Here is a 12,251-nt window from a genome sequence, read left to right as displayed (position 1 = left end):
TCTCAATCCCATACTATTTTGCAACTTAATATTTTGCAATTGGTCCCCTATTAGGAGAAAAAAAAGAAGTTTTGAAAGAGGATTAATACTAAATAAATAACAGAAAAGGAAAAAAATCATTTCTGAAGACTGAAATCTTTAATGACAGCTTCAAAATCTACAAGTAGCATTAGCCATCAGAGAAATGCAAATCAAAACCACAGTAAGATACCACTTCACACCCTCAATGCTTAATGCTCTCTGCTGCCAACCAAAAGGTTGGAGGATTGAGTGCCAGTGGCTCCTCAGATTGACTACCAAAAAATCACCCACCGAAAACCTTGTGGAGCACAGTTCTACTCCGACACACCTGGCGTAGCCATAAATCAGAGATGACTCAATGTCAACTGGCTTTTCACACACACAAGGACGGCTAAAATTAAAACGACAGACGATAACAAGTTAACAAGTTTTGGGAAGGATGGAAAGAAATCAGAACCCTCGTATACTGCTGGTAGGAATGTAAAATGGTACAGCCACTTTGAAGTCTGGCAGTTCTTCAGAAAATTTAAATACAGAGTTAACCATAGGACCCAGAAATTACACTCCTAGGCAACAGCCAAGAGATAGGGAAACACATCCTCACAAAAACTTGAACACAAATGTTCACAGCAGCGTTAATCATAACAGACAAAAAGTGGAAACAACCCAAATGTCTACCAACTCATGCATGGAGAAATAAAATGTAGTATAGTCATACGATGGAAATTTTTTTTTGAGGTAAAATTCAGATACTATACAATCAACCATCTTTAAGTGTACAATTCAGTGGCATTTAGTGCATTCCCTGTTGTGCCAACGCCACCTCTGTTTTCAAAGTTTCTCATCATCTCACCTCAGAGCACCTCATGCCCACCAAGCAATCACTGCCTACGCCCTGGCGCACTGCTCTGCTTTTCCTCTCTATGGATTTGCCTAATCTGGATACTTCATATAAAAGCAATCATATAATACGTAACTTTTCGTGTCGAGTTTCTTTCAATTGACAATATTTTCAAGGTTCATTATAGTTGTGCACATGCCCCTACTTCATTCGTTTTTACGGCTGAATTATTTCATTGTATGTATATACCACAATTTGATTATCTATTCTTCCGTTAACGGACATTGGATTGTTTCCACCCTTCAGTTACTATAAATAGCGCCACTATAAGCAGTCATATACAAGTTTCTGTGTGAATATATATTTTCTTCTCTCTTGGGTACTGTCACGGATTGAATTATGTCCCCTCGAAGTATGTGTCAACTTGGTTAGGCCATGATTCCAGTACTGTGTGGTTGTCCTCCATTTTGTGATTTTCCTATGTGTTATAAATCATAATCTCTGCCTGTGGTTAAAGAGGATTAGGATGGGATGTAACATACTTGCTCAGGTCACATCCCTGATCCAATGTAAAGGGAGTTTCCCTGAGGTGTGGCCTGCACCACCTTTTATGTCACAAGAGATAAAAGGGAAGGGAACCAAGCAGAGAGTTGGGGACCTCATACCATCAAGAAAGCAGTGCTAGGAGCAGAGTGTGTTCTTTGGACCTGGGGTCCCTGCGCAGAGAAGCTCCTAGTCCAGGGGAAGACTGACGACAAGGACCTTCCTTCAGAGCCGATAGAGAAAGTCTTCCCTGGAGCTGACACCCTGAATTTGGACTTCCAGCCTACTAGACCATGAGAAAATAAATTTCTCTTTGTTAAAGCCATCCACTTGTTGTACTTCTGTTATAGCAGCACTAGATGACTAAGACAGGTATGTACCTAGAATCAGAATTTCTGGGTCATATGGCAATTCTATTTTAAGTTTTTAAGGAACAGCCTGTTTTCCAGACCACTGGCACCATTTTACATTCCCACTGGCAATGTACAGTGGTTCCTATTTCTCTATACCCCTGCACCACTGTTATTTTCCATTTTTATTATTATAGCCATCCCATCCCAGTGGATGTGAAGTGCTATCTCATATTGTGTTTTGGTTTTTTAATTTTATTGTGGTAAGATACACATAACATAAAATCTGCCATTTTGATCATTTTTAGTTGTACAATTCAGTGACATTAATAACATTCACAATGTTGTGTAACAATCACCACTATTTCCAGAACATTTTCATCATTCCAAACAGAAACTCTGACCCATTAAGCAATATCTCCTCCTTCCCTCAGCCCCTGGTGACCGTAATTCTTTCTGTCTCTATGAATTTGCCTATTCTAGATACCTGATCCACCCCTCGTCTGTCAGTCTGTCATACTGTCACAGCTTGTGTGTTCCTGTGATGCTGGAAGCTATGCCACCAGTATTTCAAAAATCAGCAGAGTGACCTATAGTGGACAGATTTCAGAGGAGCTTCCAGACTAAGACAGACCAGGAAGAAGGACCTGGTGGTCTACTGCTGAAAAAACTGGTTAGTGAAAACCTTATGAAGAGCAGTGGAATACTGTCTGATATAATGCCAGAAAATGAATCCCTCAGGTTGGAAGACACTCAAAATATGACCAGGGAAGAGCTACCTCCTCAAAGTAGAGTTGACCACAATTATGTGGATGGACTAACGTTTCAGGACCTTCATTTGCTGATGTGGCATGACTCAAAACAAGAAGCAGCAGCTGCAAACATCTATTAATAATCAGAACATGGAATGTATGAAGCATGAATCTAGGAAAATCAGAAGTTGTCAAAAATGCAATGGAATGCATTAAGGTTACAACCTTGTAAACCCTATGGGACAGTTCTACCCCGTCCTATAAGGTCGCTATGAGCTGGAATCCACCGAACAGCAACAGGTTTGGTTTAGTGAGCTGGACTGGACTGGTACTGGCTGTTGTGAACTGGAATAATCATATGGTCTACTATGCCAGGAATGACAAATTCAAGAGGGATGGCATTGCATCCATCACCAAAAAGAACATTTCAAGATCTATCCAGAAGTACAATGCTGTCAGTGATAGGATAATATCCATATGCCTACAAGGAAGACTGTTAATACGACTATAATTCCAATTCACGTACCAACCACTAACGCCAAAAATGAAGAAACTGAACGTTTTTTACCAACTTCTGCAGTCTCAAATCAATCAAAGATGCAGTCAAGATGCATTGATAATTACTGGTGATTGGAATGGGAAAGATGGAAACAAAGAAAAATCAGTAGTTGGAAAATATGGCCTTGGTGACAGAAACTACGCCAGAGATGGTATGACAGAATTTTACAAGACCAACAATTTCTTCACTGTAAATATCTTTTTTGGAACAACATAAATGGTGACTACACATGTGGACCTCTCCTGATGGAATATGCAGGAATCAAATTGACTACATCTGTGGAAAGAGATGATGGGAAAGCTCAGTATCATCCTTCAGAACAAGGCCGGGGACCGAAAGCAGGAAAGGCCATCAATTGCTCATATGGAAGTTCAAGTTGAAGCTGAAAATTAAAACAAGTCCACAAGAACCTAAGTACAACCCTGAGTATGTCCCACCTGATTAGAGACCATCTCAAGAATAGATTTGACACACTGAACACTAACAACAGAAGAGTTGTGGGATGACATCAAGGATATCATACATGAAGAAAGCAAAAGGTCATTAAAAAGAGAGGAAACAAAAACAAAGACCAAAATAGATCTCAGAAGAGACTCTGAAACTTGCTCTTGAATGTAAAGTAGCTAAAGCAAATATAAAAAATGATGACATAAAAGAGCTGTATAGAAGATTTCAAAGAGCAGCTCAAGAAGACACAGTAAAGTACTATAACGAAATGTCCAAAGACTTGGAGTTTGAAAACCACAAGGGAAGAACACACTCAGCATTTCTCAAGCTGAAAGAACTGAAGAAAAAACTCAAGCCTCGAGTTGCAATACTGAATGATTCTATGGGCAAGATACTGAACGATGCAGGAAGCATCAAGGGAAAATGGAAGGAATACACAGAGTCACTGAACTAAAAATAACTGGTTGACATTCAACCATTTCAGGAGGTAGCATACGATCAGGAACTGATGGTACTGAAGGAAGAAGTCCATGCTGCACTGAAGGCATCGGTGAAAACCAAGGCTACAGGAATTGATGGAATACCAATTGAGATGTTTCAACAAATGGATGCAACACTGGTAAGTGCTCACTCATCCATACCAAGAAATTTGGAAGACAGCTACTTGGCCAACCAACTGGAAGAGATCCATATTTGCCCCATTCCAAAGAAAGATAATCCAACAGCATGAGGAAATTATCAAACAATATCATTAGTGTCATAGGCAAGTAAAGTTTTGCTGAAGATAATTCAAAAATGGTTGCAGCAGTACATTGACAGGGAACTGCCAGAAAATTAAGCTGGATTCAGAAAAGGACATTGCTGATGTCAGATGAATCTTGGCTGAAAGCAGAGAATACCAGAAAGATGTTTACCTATGTTTTACTGACTATGAAAAGGCATTCAACTGTGTGGATCATACCAAACTATGGTTAACGCTGTAAAGAATGGGAATTCCAGAACATTTAGTTATGCTCACATGGAACCTGTATATAGACCAAAAGGCAGTCATTTGAACAGAACAAGGGATACAATGTGGTTTAAAATCAGGAAAGGTGTGCGTGAGGGTTGTATCCCTTCACCATACTTATTCAATCTGTATGATGAGCAAATAATCTGAGAAGCTGGACTATATGAGAAGAACATAGTGTTGGGACTGAGAAAAACTCATTAACAACCTTCAATATGCAGATGACATAACCTTGCTTGCTAAACCTGAAGAGGACTTGAAGCACTTAATAATGAAGATCCAAGAATATAGCCTTCAGTATGGATTACACCTCAAAAAAAGAAAACAAAAATCCTCTTAACTGAACCAATGAGCAACACCACCATAAACAGAGAAAATATTGAAGTTGTCAAGGATTTCACTTTACTTGGATCCATAATCAACACCCATGGAAGTAGCAGTCAAGAAATCAAATGGCTGATTACATTAGGCAAATCTGCTGCAAAAGAGCTCTTTAAAGTGTCACTTTAAAGAGAATATCACTTTGAGGACTAAGGTGTACCTGACCCAACCTACGGTATTTTCAATCGTCTCCCAACCCAACCACCCAGTGCCATCAATCGCCTCATATGTGTGGAAAAACTGGACAATGAATAAAGAAGACCAAAGAATTGATGCCTTTGAATTATGGTGTTGGCAAAGAATGCTGAATATACCATGGACTGCCAGAAGAACAAACAAATCTGTCTCGGAACCAGCCAGAATGCTTCTTAGAAGTGAGGATGGTGAGACTTCTTCTCATGTAAATCAGGAGGGACCAGTCCCTGGAGAAGGACATCATGCTTGGTAAGGTAGAGGGTCAGTGAAAAAGAGGAAGACCCTCAAGCAGATGGACTTGACACAGTGGCTGCAACAATGGGCTCAAATATAGCAACAATTTTAAGGATGGTACAGGACTGGGCAGTGCTTTGTTCTGTTGTACACAGGGTTGCTATGAGTTAGAATTGACTAACAATAACAACCTCAAATAAATGGAATCATATAGTATTTTTCCTTTTGCACCTGACTTATTTCACTCCACATAATGTTTCCAAGGTTCATACATGTTGTTTCACGCATCAGAACTCCATTCCTTTTTGTGGCTGAATTACATTCCATTGTATGTGTATACGGTCTACACAGTCGCTACTGAGTTGGAATTGACTCAACGGCAATGAGCTTGGGTTTTTTTTGGTATGTATATACCACATTTTGTTTATCCCTTCATCTGTTGTTGATGGACATTGGGTTGTTTTCTACCTTTTTTCTATTGTGAATAACGCTGCAATGAACACTGGCATACAAATATCTGTTTGAGCCCCTGCTTTCAATTCTTTTGGGTATATGCTTAGGAAAAGAATTGCTGGGCAATGTGGTTTAAGTTGTGTGTGTGCTTCAGATGAAGGTTTACAGAGCAAATTAGCTTCTCATTAAACAAATAACAAACATATTGTTTTGAGGCATTGGTTGCCAAATCTCCAACAAGTCAACACTCTCTCCCCTTTTAAAAATTTTTATTGTGCTTTAAGTGAAAGTTTACAAATCAAGTCAGTCTCTCATATAAAAAACTTGTACACACCTTGCTATATACTCCTAGTTGCTCTCCCCCTAATGAGACAGCATACTCCTCCTCTCCACCCTCTATTTTCATGTCCATTCGGTCAGCTTCTGGCCCCTTCTGCCCTCTCATCTCCCCTCCAGACAGGAGCTGCACACATAGTCTCATGTGTCTACTTGAGCCAAGAAGCTCACTCTTCACCAGTATCATTTTCTATCCCATATTCCAGTCCAATCCCTGTCTAAAGAGTTGGCTTTGGGAATGGTTCCTGTCGTGGGCTAACAGAAGGTCTGGGGACTATGACCTCTGGGGTCCCTCTAGTCCCAGTCAGACCATTAAGTCTGGTCTTTTTACAAGAATTTGAGGTCTGCATCCCACTGCCCTCCTGCTCCATCAGGGGTTCTCTCTTATGTTCCCTGTCAGGGCAATCATCAGCTGTAGCTGGACGCCATCTAGTTCTTCTCGTCCAGGCTGACGTAGTCTCTAGTTTATGCGGCCCTGTCTCTTGGGCTCGTAATTACCTTGTCTTTGGTGTTCTTCATTCTCCTTTGTTCCAGGTGGGTTGAGACCAATTGATGCATCTTAGATGGTCGCTTGCCAGCGTTTAAGACCCCAGACACCACTCTCCAAAGTGGGATGCAGAATGTTTTCTTAACAGATTTTATTACGCCAATTGACTTAGATGTCCCCTGAAACCATGGTCCCCAAACCCCTGCCCCTGCTACGCTGGCCTTCAAAGAGTTCAGTTTATTCCGGAAACTTCTTTGCTTTTGATTTAGTCCAGTTGTGTTGACCTCTCCTGTCTGTGTGTTGTCTTTCACTTTACCTAAAATAGTTCTTATCTACTATCTAATTTGTGAAAACCCCCTTCCCTCCCTCCCCACTCTTGTAACAATCAAAGAATATGCTCTTCTCTGTTTAAACTATTTCTCAAGTTCTTATAATAGTGGTCTCATACAATATTCGTCCTTTTGCAACTGGCTAATTTCACTCAGCATAATGCCTTCCAGATTCCTCCATGTTATGAAATGTTTCATGGATTCATCACTGTTCTTTATCAATGTGTAGTATTCCATTGTGTGAATATACCATAATTTATTTATCCATTCATCCGTTGATGGGCACCTTGATTGCTTCCATGTTTTTGTTATTGTAAACAGTGCTGCAGTGAACATATATCTGTTCGTGTAAAGGCTCTTATTTCTCCAGGATATATTCCAAAGAGTGGGATTGCTGGATCGTAGGGTAGTTCTAATTTCTAGCTTTTTAAGGAAGTGCCAAATCGATTTCCAAAGTGGTTGTACCATTTGACATTCCCACCAGCAGTGTATAAGTGTTCCAGTCTCTCCGCAACCTCTCCAACATTTATTATCTTGTGTTTTTTTGGATTAATGCTAGCCTTGTTGGAGTGAGATCGAATCTCACTGTAGTTTTGATTTGCATTTTTCTAATGGCTAATGATCATGAGCATTTCCTCATGTATCTGTTAGCTACCTGAATGTCTTCTTTAGTGAAGTGCCTGTTCATATCCTTTGCCCATTTTTTAATTGGGTTATCTTTTTGTAGTTGAGTTTTTGCAGTACCATGTAGATTTTAGAGATCACGTGATGATCGGAAATGTCACAGCTAAAAACTTTTTCCCAGTCTGTAGGGAATCCTTTTAATCTTTTGGTGAAGTCTGGATGAGCATAGGTGTTTGATTTTTAGGAGCTCCCAGTTATCTAGTTTCTCTTCTGCAATGTTAATAATGTTTTGTATACTGTTTATGCCATGTATTAGGGCTCCTAACGTTGTCCCTATTTTTTCATCTATGATCTTTATCGTTTTAGATTTGGTATTTAGGCCTTTGATCCATTTTGAGTTGGTTTTTGTGTATGATGTGAGGTATGGGTCTTGTTTCATTTTTTTGCAGATGGATATCCAGTTACGCCAGCACCATGTGTTAAAGAGACTGTCTTTTCCCCATTTAGCTGACTTTGGGCCTTTGTCAAATATCAGCTGCTCGTATATGGATGGATTTATGTCTGGATTTTCAATTCTGTTCCACTGGTCTATGTATCTGTTGTTGTACCAGTACCAGGCTGTTTTGACTACTGTGGTGGTAGAGTAGGTTCTAAAATCAGGTAGAGTGAGGCCTCCCATTTTGTTCATCTTTTTCAGTAATGCTTTTCTTATCTGGGGCCTCTTTCCCTTCCGTATGAAGTTGGTGATTTGTTTCTCCATCTCATTAAAAAATGTCGTTGGAATTTGTATCGGAATTGCATTGTATCTATAGATCGCTTTTGGCAGAATAGACATTTTTACAATGTTGAGTCTTCTTATCCATGAGCAAGGTATGTTTTTCCACTTATGTAGATTTCTTCCGGTTTCTTGCAGTAGTGCCTTGCAGTTTTCTTTGTATAGGTCTTTTACGTCTCTGGTAAGATTTATTCCTAAGTATTTTATCTTCTTGGGGGCTACTGTAAATGGTATCGATTTGGTGATTTCCTCTTCGATGTTCTTTTTGTTGGTGTAGAGGAATCCAACTGATTTTTGTATGTTTACCTTGTATCCTGATACTCTGCTGAACTTTCTATTAGTTTCAGTAGTTTTCTGGAGGATTCCTTAGGGTTTTCTGTGTATAAGATCATGTCATCTGCAAATAGAGATACTTTTACTTCTTCCTTACTGATCTGAAAGCCCTTTATTTCTTTATCTAGCTTAATTGCTCTGGCTAGGACCTCCAGCACAATGTTGAATAAGTGTGGTGATAAAGGGCATCCTTGTCTGGTTCCCGATCTCAAGGTCTCCCCACGTCTTAGACACATGTTGAGATTTTCTATTTTTGACCCAGTTTTGGTAATTTGTGTGTTTCAAGGATTTTGTCCATTTCATCTAGATTATTTAGTTGTTTTTTTTTTGGCATATAATATTCATAGTTATTTGTGTCTTCAATTTTTTTCTTAGTTCTTCTAGCTAAAGGTTTATCAATTGTGCTGATCTTTTCGAAGAACCAACTTTTGATTGCATTGATTCTCTCTATTGTTTTTCTCCCCTCTAGTGCATTGATCACTATTCTAATCTTTATTTTTTTGCCTTCTACTAGCTTTGGATTTAGTTTGCTCTTCTTTTTCTAGTTCTTTAAGGTCTAAAGTTAAGTGGCTGATTTGAGATATTTTTTCTTTTTAATGTAGCCATTTACAGCTATAAACTTCCCTCTTAATAATGCTTCTGCTGCATCTCCTAAGTTCTGGTGTGTGGACCGCTGTCCCCATGGGCTGGCAGATGGCAGCTGCTAACGTGAAATGCCGAAATTCACCAAAATTTACCAGCCTCTTTCTTCATCAAGCACTCTCCCAGATGCTACCAGTATCTGGGCAGACTCCAGGGTTCTGAAACAGTTGATTCTCACAGCTCTTGCCAGCTCAGCAGTTGTTCAGTGTAGGAGCCTCCTACTCCACCATCTTCTGTGACATCACTCCCATGCAAAAGAATATTATTTAGTAATAAAAAGGAATAGGTTCAGATACATCCTAAACATGGATAAAACTCAACAACATTATCCTAGTGAAAGAAGCCAGTCAAAAAAGTCACATATTGTATGACTCCATTTATATGAAATGTTCAGAACAGTCTATTGAAAGTAGACTGGTAGTTGAATAGGGCTGGGACATGGGGGCTGAGGAGAAATGGGGAGTGGCTGCTAACGGGTACAGGGTTTTTTTTGTGGCGTGATGAAAATGTTCTAAAATTGATTGCTGTGATGGTGTTGCAGAACTCTGAATATACGAAAAACCACTGAACTATATACTTTAAATGTAAACAAGTAAATTGTATGATATGCGAATTCTATCTCAATAAAGCCATTATATTAAAAATAGCCATAAGTAGAAAGGGATAACTAGACTCTGAACACAGAATATTTTCTTATATGAAACTGCAGTGCTAACTGAATATATATTTAGATCAACACAGTTTAGACGATAGAGATTCCTGCAAGATTCACTTATGCTATGTCAAGAGATTAGTCAACAATGGGGCATGGGACAGTGGTGAGAAGTTGAACCAAAAATTAAGGACTAGAAACCAAAACCAAAATGCAATAATGATAGCTATGAAGTATCTAATAAAATATTGTCTATACCTGCACTGTCCAAAACAGTAGCCACTAGCCACATGTGGTTATTTAAATTAACTAAAATGAAAAGTTCACTTTTTTCATTTCACTAGCCACCTTTCCAGTGCTCAATAACCACATGTAGATAGTGGCTACGGAAACCCTGGCGGCGTAGTGGTGAAGTGCTACAGCTGCTAATCAAAGGGTCGGCAGTTTGAATCCGCCAGGCGCTCCTTGGAAACTATGGGGCAGTTCTACTCTGTCCTATAGGGTCACTGTGAGTTGGAATTGACCCGACGGCACTGGGTTTGGTTTTGGTTAGATAGTGGCTACCATATTGGACAGCAAAGATACAGGCTATGTCCATCACCACAGAAAGTTCTATTGGATAGTATTAGATACATCTTTTGAACCAATTAATTTGGCATGTACTATAAAGATCTGTGAAGCTCTGGTGGCAAACTGGTTAAGCGTTTGGCTGCTAACCAAAAGGTCGGCAGTTCAAATCTACCAGTCACTCCTTGGAAACCACATGGGGCAGTTCTACTCTATCCTATAGGGTCGCTATGAGTTGGAATCAACTCAACAGCTACGGGTCTTGGGTTTTTTTTTGGTTTTACAGAGATCTGTAGCTCTTTGTTTACGTAATAATGTTAAAATATACATCACGTCAAGGTATCTTACTGTGTTTTCTAAAATTAAAGCTGATGTCCAAAGCAAATACTCCAAACCCCTTTAAACATTTTCATGATATAGGGTAAATTATAACACATAAATATCTTGAATATTCCAGACTTCTGCAGTACTATTCAAATAAAAGAAATGTACTCTATCAGAACAAGAACAAATCCAGAGCTTTGGATTCTATTAACTACTCAAACAAGAGTCTATAGGTTTTGACCAGGTTCTTTGAAACTTTTTTGATCTCAATGTTCCCAAAGGCAAAATAATAATTTATTTAGAAAAGTTTTAAATAAAATACAATCTAGTATCACAAAACATTAAATACTATAGAACTGATAACTGGATAGCTACATATGTCTCTCGGAGCCCTGGTAGTGCAGTGGTTAAGAGCTCGGCTGCTAACCAGAAGGCTGGCAGAATCCACCAGCTGCTCCTTGGAAATCCTGTAGGGCAGTTCTACTAGATGGCAATGGGTTTATATGTCTCTTGGTCTTACAAGGCTCTAACCAAATGGGGCTATCATTAAATGATTTCCAGTTGGGGTCTCTGGTATATCTGAGAGAAATAGCAACTTTTGCCTTGACAAAAAAAAGAGCACGTAAATTTTCATAAACTATAAGACTACAAATCATACATGAGCTCAAGTCCTGATGGAGTCCTTTTCCAACCTAGATTTCTAAAACCAAGGTAAGAGTCCTAACAGACTAAATAAAATCTAAATATGGGATTATGCTGCTGTATGCTTTAAACAACAGGCCTTGGAAGAAAAACCCCCGTGAAGCTTGAACGTGTGGCTTCTAACCAGATGCTGAATTGTGCTAGAGCAGCTCTCGCTTGGGGGTTGGGGATAGGAGGAAAAGAACTCCTTTTGAAAAGCAGATTATCATCCAAAATCAAGGCTGAAAACAAGACATTCTTATATGAAGGCTAAGATTCTAAGAGAAAAAATTATCACTCTAACCCAGGGTTTCTCAACCTCGGTGCTGTTGACATTTTACGCTGAATAACTCCTTGTTGTGGGCGGCGGTCTGATGCACTGTAGAATGTTCGGCAGCATCCCTGGCCTCCACACACTAAATGCCAGCGAGAACTCCCCCTGCCCCGAATCATGACAACCAAAAATGTCACAAATGCATAAATGTGCTTATGGCACACCATGTATTGAGACGTAATTTGTGATAACAAGAACTTAAGAACTAACTACTAGCTAACCTTTTTTTTTTATCTTCCCTCCTTTTAAAAAAGGCACAAATGGGACAGACAGGAAGGGGAAATGGGGAGTAACTGCTTAAGAAGTGCTGAGTTTCTGTTAAGGATGATGAAAAAAACTGCAAATGGATAGTGGTGATAGCTGTACAACACGGTGAACGTAA

The 12,251-nt window shown here is 39.4% G+C and overlaps 1 protein-coding gene across 12 annotated transcripts in view; it reads right to left on the bottom strand.

The window, feature by feature from the left end:
• ASCC1 (activating signal cointegrator 1 complex subunit 1) overlaps positions 1-12,251 on the bottom strand; it is a 149,242-nt gene that overhangs the window by 32,159 nt on the left and 104,832 nt on the right. The gene's annotated exons all lie outside the window — the stretch shown is intronic.

This window comes from Elephas maximus, chromosome 16 (genome assembly GCF_024166365.1).
Source record: "Elephas maximus indicus isolate mEleMax1 chromosome 16, mEleMax1 primary haplotype, whole genome shotgun sequence".
In the NCBI taxonomy this organism is placed as follows: domain Eukaryota; kingdom Metazoa; phylum Chordata; class Mammalia; order Proboscidea; family Elephantidae; genus Elephas; species Elephas maximus.
The sequence above is the reverse complement of the archived record's forward strand: the minus strand, read 5'-3'. Positions and strand labels throughout refer to the sequence as shown.